This window comes from Meleagris gallopavo, chromosome 6, assembly GCF_000146605.3.
Source record: "Meleagris gallopavo isolate NT-WF06-2002-E0010 breed Aviagen turkey brand Nicholas breeding stock chromosome 6, Turkey_5.1, whole genome shotgun sequence".
NCBI lineage: Eukaryota > Metazoa > Chordata > Aves > Galliformes > Phasianidae > Meleagris > Meleagris gallopavo.
Window position 1 is genome coordinate 18,291,970 of NC_015016.2, and position 17,436 is coordinate 18,309,405.

Consider the following 17,436-nt stretch of genomic DNA (forward strand, 5'->3'; position numbering starts at 1 on the left):
GTAATTGTACTGTTATGAAGTGACAATTAAGGAACTGAATTATTTTTATATTTTCACGGAAGTAGAAATTTACAATTAAATTGTTAAGGAAAAAAACACTTTAATTTAAAAGATGAATAAGAATGCAATATGTATAATCTACTAAAAAAAAAAAAGTTCATTTTTTTTTCCTTGTTAAAATTATTCCTTTACTTGCAAAGACCCCTGTGGTTTAAATAACCCAGTCAGTGCGCACTAATAAAAATCCCATTAAATTAAATGGCCACTAGGCATACAGAATTTCCTGTTGCAATTTCAAGAGAGAGTTTGTTACCAGACACCCTGCTATGTATCTTTTATTTTATCAAAGAAATAGAAAATGTTGCAAAATGTGTTTATTTCTATGAAAAATGTATTTCCAGTGCACTTGGAAAAATTGGTGTTTTTTTTTCCCCCTCTTGTTCGTTCATTCTTTCCTTCTTTCTCTTTCATTTTTCTCTCTCTCTCTTTCTTAATAGAATATAAGAGTTGGCTTATTCCATGTTGGGTACATCTATAGCACAACCTACAATAAATACATATAATCAGCAGAATTGGTCAGTAATTTTCATCCTTTGAACTATTACACATTTCTTTTGGAAGCTGGCAATTCACAAAGTAATTCCGTATATATTGTGTTAGAGTAAACTATTTTAGAGCACATACTATACTTGTTTGCTAGCAAACATTATTTCTGAAATGGGGGACAGTTTTTCTTGCAAATATTTTTTCTTTATTTTACTTTTTCTCTTCAAAAAAACAACAACCAATCAAACAACCAACAACAATAAAAACAACAACAAACTGTGAGTACATTGAATACCTGTGGAAACAATTATTCACACTGAGATGAAAAATATCACACTGAGATGACTTTAATACCTGTGGTTCTCAGCAGACATGCACCTCAATCCTGCCTGTCCAAGCAGTGTCTGTGATATATTTTTGGATTAAAAGTAAGAAATAGGATTCATTATTAAACTAATTTCACCTTGTCAGATACTACTTCCAAAAGTTGCAAAATCTCCTATCTTGCTTTCCCTTATCTTCTCCATACTCACAAGGCCAAAATTCACATTTCTTAACATTTATCTCAAATCTTCTGGTCCAATCCTGTTTCATTGCTTGTTTTCTACTTCACTACTTCACACTTGACTAATTTCATTCAATAACATCCAATTCTGAAAAATATATAGGCTCTCTAGAAGCATTAAACTTAATTAATTACTATCTCTACCATTGAAAAAGCATATACACAATTAATATTTAGGAAAATGTTATATAACATATGTGCATTTCTTAAATAAAAAAATTAAATTGCCATTATTTTATATTAAGACATAGAGTCATTGTTATTTTAGTATTTGGTATTATAGTCTCTGTATTAGTGACACAGAATATGGAGGGTATAAAATGCTTAAAATAATGAAAAATAACATAGCCTTGACAGAGTCAGGTGAATGTTAAACTCCTCTCAGATGGATGTTTTTGTATTATATGGAAATATTCTGTAAGAATTTTACACTTGGAATGTCTTCTGCAGATTCGAATCAAGAACTTACAAATACAGGATTTATAGAACTGCTCATTTCTGAAATCATAGGATCCTTAGAGTTGGAAGGGACTTCTGAATACCATCCAGTCCAACTTCCCTGCAATGAAAAGGGTCATTCATAGCTAGATCAGCCTGCCTAGGTCCTTATTCATCCTTGACTTGAAAGTCTCCAGGAATGGAAATCACTCCATCACTAAGCAACCTATTCCAGTGCCTCACCACCTTCACTGTAAAAGATTTTTTCCTTAAATCTAACCTAAATTCTACCCTCTTTGAACAGTACCTCAGGTGAGGCCTCACCAACGCTGAATAGAGGGGCAGGATCACCTCCCTCTATCTGCTGGCCACACTTCTAATGCAAATATTGTTGTACAAGAGCTTCTCTGAAAGTAATGCCTCCTATTTTGTTATATTGGTCCATGGTGACAGAAGTATATGTTGACCAGGGAACTGAGTATAGAGCAGAGTATTGCCTCCATTGTATTGGAAACAATAGTGGCAAAATATTGCAAAGTTTGCACCAAGTGGATTTCAGGAATTATTACACAGGAACATAAAGAACACCATATGAAAGTTTGTCAGTACCTACTGAACCAATAGGAGGCTGAAGGTGGAAGTTTCCAGGATCACATCATTACTAGTGAAGAAATGAGGTTTCATCCCTACAAGCTGAAGTTAAGAAGGAAGTCCATGGAATGGTGACATGAATCCCAAATGGAAAAAAAATTCAAGATGTGGCCTTCTGTGAGTGAAGTGATATGCACTGTCTTTTGAGATAGGAAAGGGCTTATATTTCTAGGTTTCCTGGAACCCAAACAAAACATTAATTCTGGCATCTATATTACAATGCTGACTGGGCAGAATGCTCAAACTTCCAGAGTCAGACCAGAGAAGACAATCTTTTTTTTGAGCATGATAACATCAGGTCCAGTATCAGTTTGAAGACTGCAAAGCACATTGCCAGTCTTTACTGTGCTGTCTTACCACACCCACCATATAATCCAGATTTGTTGCCTTCTGACTTGCATCTGTTCAGGCTGATGAAAGATGGACTGCATGAGCAACATCTTCCTAGTAAATATGCCATCACAGCAGCTGTGAAACAATGGGTCAATGCTTCTGGTACAAATTCTTACAAGTGTGGCATGCAGGCTCCTATTCATCACTTGTGAAAATGCACAGCTAATGATGATGACTATGTTGTAAAAATAATGTTTTGCAGCTGAGTGTGCTCTACCAAATAGCGATATTGTGTTCTTTGTGGCTGTTGTAGTTTCCATGGAAATAAATAGGAGGCCTTACTTTCAGACAGAACAACATAGTTTTCTTTTGATCCTCAATGCTCTGATCTGTTACTTGAAGGCAATAAATCACATTAATCTCCCTTATCTGAGTCTGTTTTTTCCATCATGGTAATTGCTGAGTGATCTCCCTGTCTTTATCTCAACCTACAAGCTTTTTTCCAACATGTTTTCTCCTCCTGTTAATTTGAGGAAGAGAAGTGTGAGAACAGCATGGTCAGTCTGGATTATCTATCAATGTGAAACCACCACACAAAACTGAACAGTGTATTTCAAAAAAAAGAAATTATCAATATGTTTCTGACAAAATAGGAACCTCATTCAAGTTGCATGGTTTATTCTAGGCCAAGTTCCACTTAAAATTTTTTGTTAAGTTTCCCTTAATAGAAATTGAATGACAAAGTAGCATTTCTACAGGAAGCTGCAAAGTATAAGTTTAAAAGTTCTTAGGAAAACATGATTGTATTTTAAAATAATCTTGACTAACTGGAAAGAAAGGAAGAACTTGACAAGAGCAGATTAAATGAAAGTATGAGCAAAAATCTACTCTTCAAAGAGAGTATTTAAATGCATTCATACAAAAAGAGACCTGCACGGGAGTGTAGAAAAGAATCTAAGTGTTATAATGCCTTTGGAATTAAATGTGAGTCAGCTACATGTTTCCATTTAAAAAACATTACACTAGGCAAAGCAAATCAGAGTTTCAGCAGCAGAAGACGTGTAAGACATAAGAAATATTTATTCTGTTCTGTCAGTTCTAATGAGATTGATTTAAACTGATGGAGGCTCATTTTTAAGTAAATAAGAAGACACCAAGTCAAACCATACCAACCAAACAAATATATTTTTATAATTGTTTAGATGATAAAACACTGGAACAACGTAATATAGGCATTTATGAAGCATCTCTTCTTTTGCCTGTTTTTTACATTTGAATTGAAGAAGGAAGAAAATAATAGATTTATTCTACTTTTGATTGATCCACAAAATGTTGGATCAATCCCTTTTAAAGTTAGTTTTTCATTACACTTGAGGCATAAGTCTCATTATTATTATTCAAACTAAGAGAAGAGATAGAAATAGGATTTAAGGAAGAAGGTTTTTTTACAGTAAGGATGGTGAGGCACTGGAACAGGTTGTCCACAGAGGTGGTGGATGTCCCATCCCTGTAGATATTCAAGGTCAGGCTGGACAGGGTTCTGAGCAACCTGGTCTTGTTGCAGGTACTGTTCATTGCAGGGGAGTTGGACTAGTGGATCTTTAAGGTGCCATTCAACTCAAACCATTCTATGGCTCTATGATGCTATGACTATCTACTATGAGTTTAAAAGACACACTTTTCAATCATCTGGTTTTTTTAGGCTACTCGGGCCTTTTGTGTAAGCAATAAGGCACTTCATATCCCACAGAGTTTCCTTACCATCCCTATAATACTTGATAACATTTACTCTTTTAGAATTATACTTTCTTCAGAAGCATAACTTTTCCTTGTACAAACATACATAATATTTTCTCTATAGGTTTTTTTGGTCTGTTTCTTTGTTTGTGTGTGTGTGCGTACGTGTATGTTTTCATGGCCTTGTAAAAGTGAAAATGTTAATAGCATTTGTAATGAAGTATACTGACTAACTCAAGAAATCTAAACAAAATAAGATCTTTTTGTGGGCTTAATACAGTAGCTGCATAAAATATGGAAATGTGGTATAATAGAGCTTTGCCATCCTTCTAGATTCCCATTCTAGGTCCAGTCCATCTGGGTCAAGTCAAGATGAAATACTGTAGCAATGTACCTTATGAGGCAGAAATATGTATCTTACTCTTCCAAAGATTTCATTTGGAATTCAATTAGCTGGATAACAGCTTCTAGTAAAAAAAGAGTTTGTTTTTGTTTTAATTTCTGGAAGCAACTTGAATGCTTATAATATTGGAGTGTTCGGGCAGCAGGGGTGAACTAGCACATAACTATAGTGCAAATTATAGTATAAGCAAATATTATTTGAACACTGGATATTCCAGGTCTATTGCATCCTTCATATCAAATATATGATATTTATAATATCATTATAAATAAGAAAGTGAGATAACTTATCTTCTGGTGATAAATGTGGTATTCAGATGATGAAACACAAGTGTTGACATGGATTTTTCTCAATATTTTAAAAGCACTCTCTGCTACAGTCTGCATTTAGAGACAAAATAATAGGCTTCTCTACATTATATCTCTGAGTGGCTGATAGTGTGCTATTAGAAAAGATGTTTCTCAAGAAAGTTGTATATCATTAATTAATCACTGAAATATACTGATATTTTCAACTATAATATCCCAAGTTGTTTAATTATTAGGTAGTTGTGAAATCTTTATGCATTCATTTAGATTTGAACTGTTATTTGTCTGGAAGAAAATCATAGCTGCATCCAGTCTGAATTAAAAATGCATTGAAATGCACTGAAAATACTTTATTTAAAATGTTACTAAATATGTTACAGGATGTAAAGCTTTGTAATTACTTATGGAATCATATTTATAACATTGGAGTGTACCAAGTGTTAAATGGTTTTTGTATTGGATGAAATGTTGAAACGATGCCAAGGTAGAGCAACCAATGCTGCCAATGAAACCTATACTTTTTCTCATAGTCTCTGAAGTGCTGTGCTGGCTTCCTTTAGAGTTATCCAATACTATCACTTGAAACAGCAATGAATCATAGAGATTTGTTCTTACATTTTTGTAATGTGTGGAAGATTCAGAGAGGCATATGTGAGACTGAGGAGTACATAATGGAAGATTAGAAATCAGGAAGAAATAGCATCATAGAGATGGAGGACTGATGTGCAGTGCAAGAGAGAGATAGTCAAGGATGAAAGATGGTAGAAGTGAGAGGAATTGAGACTGAAAGAAGAAAGTGGACTTTCTTTTATCTTGCAAGTACTGTCTAGCTACCTGATAAGAAGACAAGTAAACACAACACCTGTACACGTAAAAATAACACTCAAAATAAACTGTAAAAGGTTTGTAAAGATTGCAGATTCCTAAAGATGAAGATATATGCGTAAGTCCATGAACTATAGTGTTTGTTTGTTTCTTTGTTTAATGAATAGATTTTCAATATGTGTAGCATCCTTGGTGGGAATGTGGTTCTGCCTTCCATACTCAATGAAGCTGAATAAATTGTTAGCTATATCTGCTGACTCAGAAATAGGAAATATGATCCAGAGAATTTGACAGACATATCAGAGAACATATGAAAGCTCAGAAAAAATTATCAGTCATCACCGTGAATTACTCGCTGAAGAACTATACCAAGATTCCTGTAGGATGTCTTGATATTTTCTTTAAAGTTGTATCTGAATAGTGTTTTCTCTATTCTCATGTAGTAGTTCATACGCAGCCTATTTATCTAGATTTTGAACGCAGAAAAGACATAAAAAAGATAGGAAAAACGAACAACACTGTCTGTTATTTATTATTATTATTATTATTATTAATTTGTTTGTTTATTTATTTATTTTGTCCTGTTTCATTTAAAGAACTCCCTTCTTAACTTTCTAATACTGTATTTCGAAATAAAATACAACACTACTGGTATGTGTCTAGGATTATAATACCTCTGGAAAAGTTGTTTTGTTTGGTAAGTATAAATTTCATTATATCTATATAAACAATTTTCAGAATACTATTTGATGTATTTTTTAAAGGCAACTGTTATTAGCACCAACCCACATTTCATCCAAAATGGTTTAATTATCTTCTCAGATCTAAATATAGATACCAATGTTTCTAACCTATCCTTCTCTGTTCTATCAACAAAATTACTTGAGTTTTACTAGTGGAGTGTGGCCTATTCTGGAGCACCCAGGCTAGTACAATCCTGAAAAAAATAAGGAATGTCTCCCTTGAGTGTTTGATGTTATGTGAAACCAACACAACAATAGTTTGGTTTGGTTATTACTGAGCGATGGCTGCATGTTTTGGGCCAAGTTGGGCTGCTTGACTGGGAAGAGCTACTGCTGTCATGATGCAGGGCAGGAAGCAGATATAACACTGTCTGGGATGGGCCACATAACCCAGAGGCCATGGTTTGAACATGCCTGGACTACAGGAATGTTAAAACAACCGAGATCCATTCATTTGTCAATAAAACTCAACCTTTAAGGAAATTGAAAGTATGATTCTATTATTATCTTCTCTGTACTCTGATTATTTTTTATACAAAATGGAATTGTCTACTGCCTTGCAGTCTTCAAGGAGTCATTCAAAACTGGAATTATGTCTGAAAAGAACTCTTTGCTATTAACATGCAATATATAAAGCCAATTTCATTTCTACTTATCAAGTAATAGAAGACTACCATTGTCCATGCAAAGACAGTGCTTTGATTTAAACGGTGAGTATAATGGATATTCACAAATATAAGGGAAAAAAAAAAAGTATGAATGAATATTTACTGCAAATATGTGGGTAACAGTGGGTGCTGAGAAGGTGAAGATGCTGAATGTCTTCTTTGCTTCATTCTTTACTCCTAAGAGTGTCTCTCAGAAACCCCAGACCCTGCAGTTAAGAGGTAGAATGTGGGGAAAGGAACATTTGCTCTTGATTGAGGAAGATATGATCTGAAATGGTCTAGGCAAAATCCATGCATGCAAATCAATGGACCTTAATAAGATGTATGCACAAGTTCTGAGGAAGCTGGTAGAAGTGATCGCCAAACCACTCTCTATCATTTTTGAAGGGTCATGGAGAAAGGAAATAGTGCCTGGAGACTGGAAGATAGCCAGTGTCATTCCAGTCTTCAGATCTTCAGAAAGGGCAAGAAGAATTATCTGAGCAACTACAGGCCAGCTAGCCTGACATCCATCCTTGGAAAGATGATGGAGCAGCATATGCTGTACATTGTCTCAAAGCAATTGGAAGAAAAAGAGGTTATCAGGATTAGTCAACATGTATTTGACCAACCAGATAACCTTGTATGATGTCATGACTGGATGAACTGTTGTGTACCTAGACTTCAGCAAGGCTTTTGACATTGTTTCTCACAACATCCTTGTAATGAAGATTAGTAAGTATGGGACAGATGACTGGACATAGAGGTGGACTGAGAAGTAGCTGACTGGCAGAGCTCAGAGTGTTGTGATCAGTGGCACAAAGTCTAGTTGGAGGCCTGTAACTAGTAGTGTTCCCTAGAGGTAAGTAGTGGGTCTCCTACTGTTCTACATCTTCATCAGTGATTGGGATGAAGGGATAGAGTCCTTCCTCAGCAAGTTTGCTGATGAGATGCCTATAGGAGGCGTGGCTGACACACAGAAAGCTGTTTGTCGAAAGACCTGGGCAGACTTTAGAGTTGGACTGAGAGGAACCTTATTAGGTTCAGTAGGAGCAAGCTTAGAATTCTGTACATGGGGAGGAACAACTGTGTGTATGAGAATAGGTTAGGGGATGATCTACTGGAAAGGAGTTCTGCAGAGAAGGATCTGTTGGAAAATGAACTGATCATGACACAGCAGTATGCCCTTGTGGCCAAGAAGGCCAATGAGATTCTTGGGTGCATTAAAAAGAGAGTAGTCAGCAGGTTGAGGGAACTTTATCTTCCCCCTCTTCCCTGCCCTGGTGAGGCCACATCTGGAGTACTGTGTCCAGTTCTGGGCTCTTCACTTCAAAAAAAAAAGCAAAAACAAGAAAATTCTACAGAATGTCCAGTGGAGATCCACAAAGATGAATAGAAGCCTGGAATATCTGCCTTCTCAGGAAAGGCTGAGAGACCTGAAATGGCTCATCCTGGAGAAGACTGAGTGGGGATCTCATCACAATTTATAAATTTCTAATGTGTGGGAGTCAGGATGAGGCCAAGATGTTTTCAGTGGTGTGCTGCAATGGGACAAGGGGTAACAGGCAAAAATTCAAACATAGGAAGTTCCATAAATACATGAGAACTTCTAGAACAGGCTGCCCAGAGAGGCTGTGGAATCTCCTTCTCTGGAGATGTTCAAGACCCACCCGGAAGTTTTTCTGTGCAACCTACATACAGGGAATATGCTTTAGCAGAGAGATTGAACCTGATGATCCTTAGAGGTCCCTTCCAAGTCATATGATTCTGTGATTATGTTAAGTACCTATTACCAGTGTTGTTTTTTTTTCAAATATACATGAAAGTAATGTCACCCTCTGATTTCCATGGAAATCACAACAGATACAAAGAGCACAACAACACTATTTCTTAGAGCTTCTTCTTCTTTCTTTATATCAGGTATAAAACACTATTTTTTAACACAGGCACCTCCTTTAGCTCTGCATTTTTGCCAGCTATCAATAAGAACCTGCATGCTGCACCAGTGAAAATCTGCACCTGTGGAAGTGACCCACTGTCTTTGTTGCCGCTGTTGAAATGCACCACCCACTGACTCACTGTGGTAATGTCTACTGTTTGGTCTCCATAGACATTTAGCAAGCATTGGTGAATATCAGTGTATGCCATTTTTTCTGCATGGAGGAATTCAACTACACACCTTTGTTTCATATGTACTTCCATGTCAGATGTCATTTTGTCAGACTGTCCCTCTACTGCTATTTGTCACACGACAATAAATTGTGATTGAATATTGATGGGAAGGTTCACTGTCAGCTGCCATGTCACCAATATCTGCTTCTGATTTTGTGGGCCTACGTAAGGAAATAGAAGGCATTACTTTCAATTCAAACTCTGAGTTTTCCAGAGGTGAAAAGGAAGTTAATTCTGAATTCTTCATTCTTTTTCTTCTTCTACTAAGCACAGTACATTTGCTTTCCTTTACTCCTTTGGAAGAATACTAAAGATTTTAGATTGCTTCAGAAAAGTATTCAAATGTGAATTTCATAGGGCCCAGAAAATTCGTACTGTCCTATCTCCATATTTTTCAGTCTATTTTTATTTATGTGATATTCCTGTCATCTGGATAAACTGAAGTAGTTAGTCATAATTTAGTGTTTTGTTAAAAAGTAGAGAATCTACTGAATATTTCAGCTTTTAATCTGTCATCTATTATTTGCTGTGTTTCTCACGTTGTAATTAATTATTCTTCCCTTTGTTTTCCTCTTATTTATAGTGTATTTATTGAACCATTCTTTCTTACAAATTCATACTCAGTTTGTGTCTTTAGCCTTTCTGATTTTATTTCTACATACTTGTACATTTTGCAGGAAGTATGCAAATTCAGGTTCAATATTATTTCATCCTTGAACTTTTATTATTATTTTGCATTGTAATTCAGGTAGTGACAATTGAAAATCTGTGTTTTAAATGCAGTATTTATCCAGAGGATAATACTCATTTTATGCATTTTGCATAGAAATTTACTGAGATGATAAGGAGTAGTCATCATTTATTTATTGAGTCATGCTTGTTTTTCTTTTGTCCTTATCTTTATTCTTGTTTGATATTTCTAGTCCTTATCTACAGTAGTCTCGAAGTGGCATGCATTACTAATAAGTAACTGAATATTTCACTGTTATTTTTCACAGCTGTCTTATTTTATCAGATACATTATAGAAGTGCAGGTGAACAGTGAGACTCTCTGAGAGTAACAAGAGCTAAGAATACATTTCTTCCTTTAGTTTGGTCAATGGGAAATTCTCCTTCATTGCAATTCCAGTAATGAACTTCTTTCTGAAATTTAGGTTCAGTGGAGATCGTAATGTAATACGGGACATTTTTTTCTGCTTATATAGTTTGTTTACAGATGCTTGTAGTTCATTCCCACTGTAATGGTGATTTGGGTATTATATTTATTAGTATTTATTTACATTTCCATTACAATGCAATTCATTAGAACAAAGGACAACTAAACTGGCCCTTATTAAGTTCTTCATCTCCCAACAAGATATGCTCTTCAAAACTACAGCAAACATAAGTGTAAAAGCAATTGCTGTCAGCTGAAGCAGTGATATCAATGTTTCTTGAAAGACCAAACATTATAGTAGGACAGAGAAGAAGGTAAGACGGAAAGTGTTTTACTGGAAACTTCATCATTTCAGTCAAGGTGATTTTTCCATTGAATGCAGGTTAATACAAAACAGCTTATCAATTAGAGTGTACCAAGACATGTTTGAAGTAATTAAAAGACAAAGACAGTTTGCATATTGAAGTTTTCATCTTATTTCTTAACAGTCTTCTTGCTGATTTTTGACTTAGTGTATGTTATGTTTCCAAAATAAATATTGTACATAAGTGAGTCACTCTGTTTAATGAAAACTATAGATACATGGTTCTTAGAAGTTCCTATTAAAGTAAAAAACTGCCACTCCTGAATTTTTTAAACATATGGAAGGAAAACCTCATGGAGAAATATTATGATTATAAAGAAATGGATGAATTACGTATTTAGGGGACTATGATAGACATTTTAAATGCTTCTATAACTGTTTGATCCTCCTGGAAACAATAAGGTTAGCTATTTGGAAATGGAGGCAACCAAAACCAGTGATTTTTAATGTCTTGCCCTTTTATTCTTTTGCAGTTCCTTCTGTGTTTATATTTTCCTTCAAGTCTATTTTTATTTTTTCCCATTAGGGAAAGGGCATCATATTCTAGCTGACAATATTTCATGGAGCAAATTGCATACCGATTGCAAGAATCAATTCTGCTTTTTCTTTATTGCGTACTCATATGCTCTGACATCCAAATGATAAGATGAAGTTAAGCAGGGTCCACGTAGAGGCTATAGAGAGATAATTTACAGCATAAACATTAAGATCAGAATAAATGAATTGTTTCTGAAACCTGTTGTACCTGTTGCATCATCTAATACACTGAGAAAAGTCAACTATAACTTCAACATGACATATAATAGTGATAATTATACACTGAGTTTTACATAGACTCATAAGGATAAGAATTTAATAAATGTGAAATCCACCAATGTGATAAACTGAAAACTTTCATGAGGATAGGTTTACTCTTTGATCAGCAAACACAAAATCAGAATGAGAACATTAGGAAGCATAGCTTTCAAGTAAATTACTTCTCTGATAGCACGTCTGTAAGTAGACTTAGAAGTGAAAAAAGATAAATTAAGTATTAACACAATTGCTCTCTTCTTGAATGATTATATGACTTATTTTACTATTCTCCTGTCACTACTGGGGTCAGAGAATCAGACAACTCAGAATGCTGTATGTTTGTCCCATAAAATAGAGATAATTGTATTTAAAAAAAAAAACCTGCTGTCCAAGAATGCCAAAGCAAAAGTATCTGATCCATATCTTACTGGTCATTGCAGTAGAGTCATTCAGCCATTTAAACCAACACAATCTCTTAGAAAGCATCAATGTATATTTTTGATTAAGTTTTCACTTGTACTGTAAAGATTCAGTAACTCATTGGAGGTTATTGTGTTTTCCTTTTGCAAGCAGTTATATTGCCATGTTTTTTAACTTCTCTGAAATGCAAGGAAGGACATTCATAGACCCTTAGTTTTTATTCCTGTGGCAAGCTGATAGATATACTACACAAAAATGCCATGTACTGCAAAAAGATGTTTACATTCACTTACCAACTTAAACATCGAACTCCCACCAAAACATCATATATTACTTTCTACCTTTATTAAAAAAAATCTCTATAATGTACAAATATACTCTTCTACTATATCATCTGGTGTAAAAAAATAATGTCATATTCAAGGTTTTTGTTAAAATGTTCTAATAATATATTGTATTTTCTTGTCTATTTAGAAGTGACCTTCTTAGAAAGTTCTAACTGAAGTAGATAAGAACTACTAGAACCACTTTTATTTAGTTTTTGTGGTTCTATAGGAATAGTTTTACATTGTGTTTTTTTCCTTCTTAGTACAGAATTGAAGTAGATTTATTCTCTGACAACTTGTGGAATTTTGAACATATATAATAAAAGCCTAGCTCATTCATACAGCACTGGAGAGTGATATAGGGAAAAGATGGATAATGTTTAAGAAAACTTGCATGCTGATCAGTGAAGGAAGAAAAGAAAATATGAGTTTAGGAAGATCTTGGTCTTGTTTAGAGTTTAATATTCATTTACGAGAGGTTCAATCAATCAATCTGGAAAATGTGCTTGAAAAATTTCAGATAGCAATGATGATATCTGTCATGGTTCAGTTGATTCTATCACCCGTGACTGGGCTTCCCCTCACCTCCCTCCACAGGGGGGAAGAAGTAAGAAGGATGCAACCAAGATAAAGGGGGATAACTGATTTGCTGTAAATAAGAAAAGAATGTAAATCAATATGATATGAAAAGAAGTTACAGGAAGCAATTCAAACAAATGGGAGAGAATAAGGTTCTGACCATGTTGCTCGCTGTGAAGAAGAAGCCTTCTTCCCCTTGCTATTCTACCTCTTTTACTTGGAATTGGAAATCATGCGGAGAGTATTGAAGACTTCTGGGAATTGTAGTTTGTCTCTTCTCCATTTTTCTTCCTCTTGCAAAGCTGGAACTCACATAAGAAATAGCCAGTTCTGCCAGGACTCAGGAAGTACAAATAGCCAAGTCTGCTAGAAGTTGTCCAGGAAAGTGCTCCCTGGTACCATGTTCCAGCACTGAACAACTTGCTGCATTGTGTCATGATATTCTGATTAAACAAGAACAATAACTTAAATATTGACATAACACTTATCTTCTAAAGAGTTATTTCAGTCTTCTTTACTTTGTCTTTTCTAGCAGAGGATCACCTCACTATATATATGCCATTAAATACTTTGGGAGGACTGCTTTTTCAGTCCATCAAACTTCATAGATTTCCAATGTTAAGACAAACTGTACAAAACTGTCTGAGCTCTGGCAAAATCACTTTGAGGCTTGGCTACATGTCTATTCCCCAATCTTATAAATACCCTCAGTCTCAACACTTGCTGCAGATTGCCCATCTCCTTTTACTCTGCCATTTTTATTAAAGCTGTCCACAATATTCTCCCAAGTGTGTACGTTCAGTTGCTTTAGGGAAGAGAAACAGTTTCTAGTTGTCTCTTGTTATAAAATCCAAAATAATGAAAATCCATTGCTCTCTGCGATACTCAATCATAATCTTATTCATAGATAATACTATAACCAAGGGATATTATAGTGAAAAAAAAAGTAAAAAAAAAAAAAAAAAAGTAGTGTGCCACAATAATTGTAGCAAATACTTTCATCAAATTCCTTATGAAAATTTGAACTCCATTTGAGATATTTTAGAATTTTAAACAAGGGTCAGGAAGGTAAAGAAATCTAGAGAATTGAATATTCCTCTCTCTACCCCAGTGTTTCATATTTTCCAGGCAAATTGAGGGTGAAAGAGTCATCAAGGTAGCATTATGGCATTACATGATCGTCATTGAATACACCAGAGGATTACGTTCAGGACATCTCCTTCAAACTCTAAAGGAAATACAGCTTGCTAGTGTGCTCATCTACTTGGAAAGAGAACTATAAATAAAATTAAAAATAACATGATAAAAAGATAATTGAAAATTCCAGTGTACAAATACTGGAGAGAATAAAAGACATTAATATTACAATTGTTTCCCACATTCAGCCAATATAGGAGATTATCTTGCATTGTATTGAATGAATTTATTGAATTTGGCTGTAATTAAGAAAGATTAATGCATTCTTATCAAGAAGACAATTCGAATAATAATAAACCATGGCTTTTAACCTCATTTACTTTCCACGGATAAGCACTCCTCCAGAATTTGGAAAACAGAAATGAGAATTTCCTTGTATGTGTTCTGTAAATATCTTCAAAATAGATATATGTAATATCTTGACCTAAACTTGCCAGATATGTAGGTGCTCTTCCTCACTTATTTATGCATACTAAATAAAATATGAATAATTGAGTATTTAAATCTTGAGTCAGCAAAGTTCTTGAATAATCAAAAATAAAAAATATTGGGTAACCAGAGTAAATACATCTAATCTTTGAAAGATCCAAAATTTACATTGAAACTAACATAGTTATTTACCACTTTGATAAAGAGTCTGCAGTAATATTTGCAGCCATTTCCTATAGCAAAGAATAAAAAAACTTCATGTTCCAGCACTGATCAAAATGCCAATCGTAACTCAAGTTTTACTTTTGATGTGAATTTTTTTTTTAATTTAAGAAAGATAACCAAAAACAGAAATTACCAAAATATAGAGCTGTAGGCTAAGATAAAATTGTAAAGAAATTCTACTGACTACTTCACAATATATATTTTTAATTTATTTAAATTTCTTAAACATTTGTTAGATGAGTATGTGTCATGGCAGAAGCAACTGTGAAAATACTTTTCAGATCACACGGGGCATTCCTACTTCCGGTGAGACTCGGAGAGATGAGTATGAGATTTGTAGCTTGCAAAACTTACGGACTTTTGGAGATAAATTGAGTGTTGAATATTTGACTGCTACAAGAGGATTTTTTTTTTTTTTAATCTGCATTATGTTATTTCCATAAATAATTTGCACCTTATATTTGATCAAAGTTTTGACAATGAGCCATGAGGTAGTTCAATTATATTGTGTTCAAAAGAAGTGAAAGGTCGAGTAAATGGATGATAAATTGAATTTAAATTTGTCCATAGAATATTCATTTATATGTTCTTCTGCGTTGTTAGAGATTTTTTACATGGTTAAAGGAGATAGCAAATTATTAGTCAGGAAAAATGGGATATTTTGAATACTGGCCATCTACAGACGTAATATTAACCTGCTTTTTCTAGTAGCTGTGGCTTAGCAAGTTTAATAAAGAATTCTTAGTTCTTCCAGACTCTGGATAAAAAATAAAGATTCAAGTTCATGTATTTCCTGTGAACTATGTTCACAGGAATTTAATTATTAATTTAATAATTAAAATCACTTTTTTTCTAGGAGCAGAATAATGACATATGACCAACTACATCTTCATTCTATAGTTAGAAATATAAAATATTCATATCAAAATTGGTGTAGTGTATTGAGGGATTTTTTTAATTTGTTTTTGTTTTACTTTATGCTGATTTTAATCACAAAGTACGATTTTATTAGGAAAGATATTAAGTCAGTAGGAAGAAATTGTATCACTACATTGAATTTCTCAGCAAAAGCAAAATTAATTACTTTATCTAGTAAATATTTGTGCTTTAGCTTCACTGAGTATAAACTTAATGACTAAGTAACGTTAGGATGTTCTGGGAAAAATGGCAAGGCAAGGAAATAAGTTCACAGACAACAATTCAGTGCTTGATTCTGTGAGGCCATGAGTAGTTTGGCCCAGTCAAGAAAATTCCAGAGAATGTTTATGTTTGACTGCTTTGCTGGGGAAGAGAAAGAATACTCAGTATTTTGTAGAACTGAGACTCTAGTGCGTAATTCCAGATAAATTCATCAGTGAAAGCTAGTTAGATTAGTTTCTGGATTTTAAGTGTTTATTTTCTACTGCTCCATTTCCCTTCTGTGTCTCAGAGGATAGCTGAGGAGATTTATTTGAGATGCTCTTTAAAATATGGACTTGTGGCTGAGCGGTGGAGCAATACATTTCCTGAAAGCTTGCAATCACTATCTCTGTAGAGAACAGAAGCATTTGTCTGGAGCATTTGCAGCTCATCTTCCACCAGCTCATGTTTCATTACTAAGAATTTTTCCAGTTGTTTGGGATTCAGATAAGGATACTTCTATTTACCTGAGAGAAGCTTCAGGTTTGGAATATTTTCGTCAGTTCCAAAAGTTATGTACTGAGATCCTAAATGTCTGAAGAGTGCTACAATAAAAGTGCAAGAGATGAATGACCATAAAATTTATTTCATAATATTTAATTTAATGTTACACAATAACTTAATTGAGTCTACTAGTTCATCATAGTGGAAAATTACCTATACTACTATATCTATCTATGTATCTATGTATCTATGTATCTATCTATATACACGTATATATATACATATAATTTTTTAAACCGTTCATTTAACAGCATCCTAACTGGGATATAACATCTTTTCAGTGGGAAATCAAGAGCCCAGTCTCCCAACATTTCACATTTCATTGACATATGTCCACATAAGCACAGAGGAACCAATTGAGAATACCTGTAATAAGCTGCCATCTGTCTATGAAGCAGGAAAAAATCTTTGTTTAATTTTAATACAAAGATGGGCTCAATCACTATGTGTCCACATGAGCTCTATGGATGAAAATGGAGATGATGGCAAAAATAAACGTATATTGAGAAAGTTACTGTTAAAATGTAAATCCTGCTATATCTGGAGATGTCTGCAATACGCAAAACTCAAATTCTTATTTTGATGTGTAAATAAATCCAGTATCACTTTCTTGAGCATGAGGATGAGAAATAATATTTATGAAGCTGAATAAACTAAACTATTAAAGAAGAATTTTGTGGGGATATTGGCTTCTCAATTGTCTCTGTGTTAATAAACTCTTAGTGTAAAATATAGTTGGCCTAAAACCAACTTGCTATAGTTAACTCAATAAGCCACATTCTATTAAACATCTTCAAATAACTGCAGTTTTATACAACCATTTTGGAAATGAAGGTGGAGTGAATTATACGAGCAATTAGAACTGTGTTTTCTTGAACGATTTTCATCAAAGAC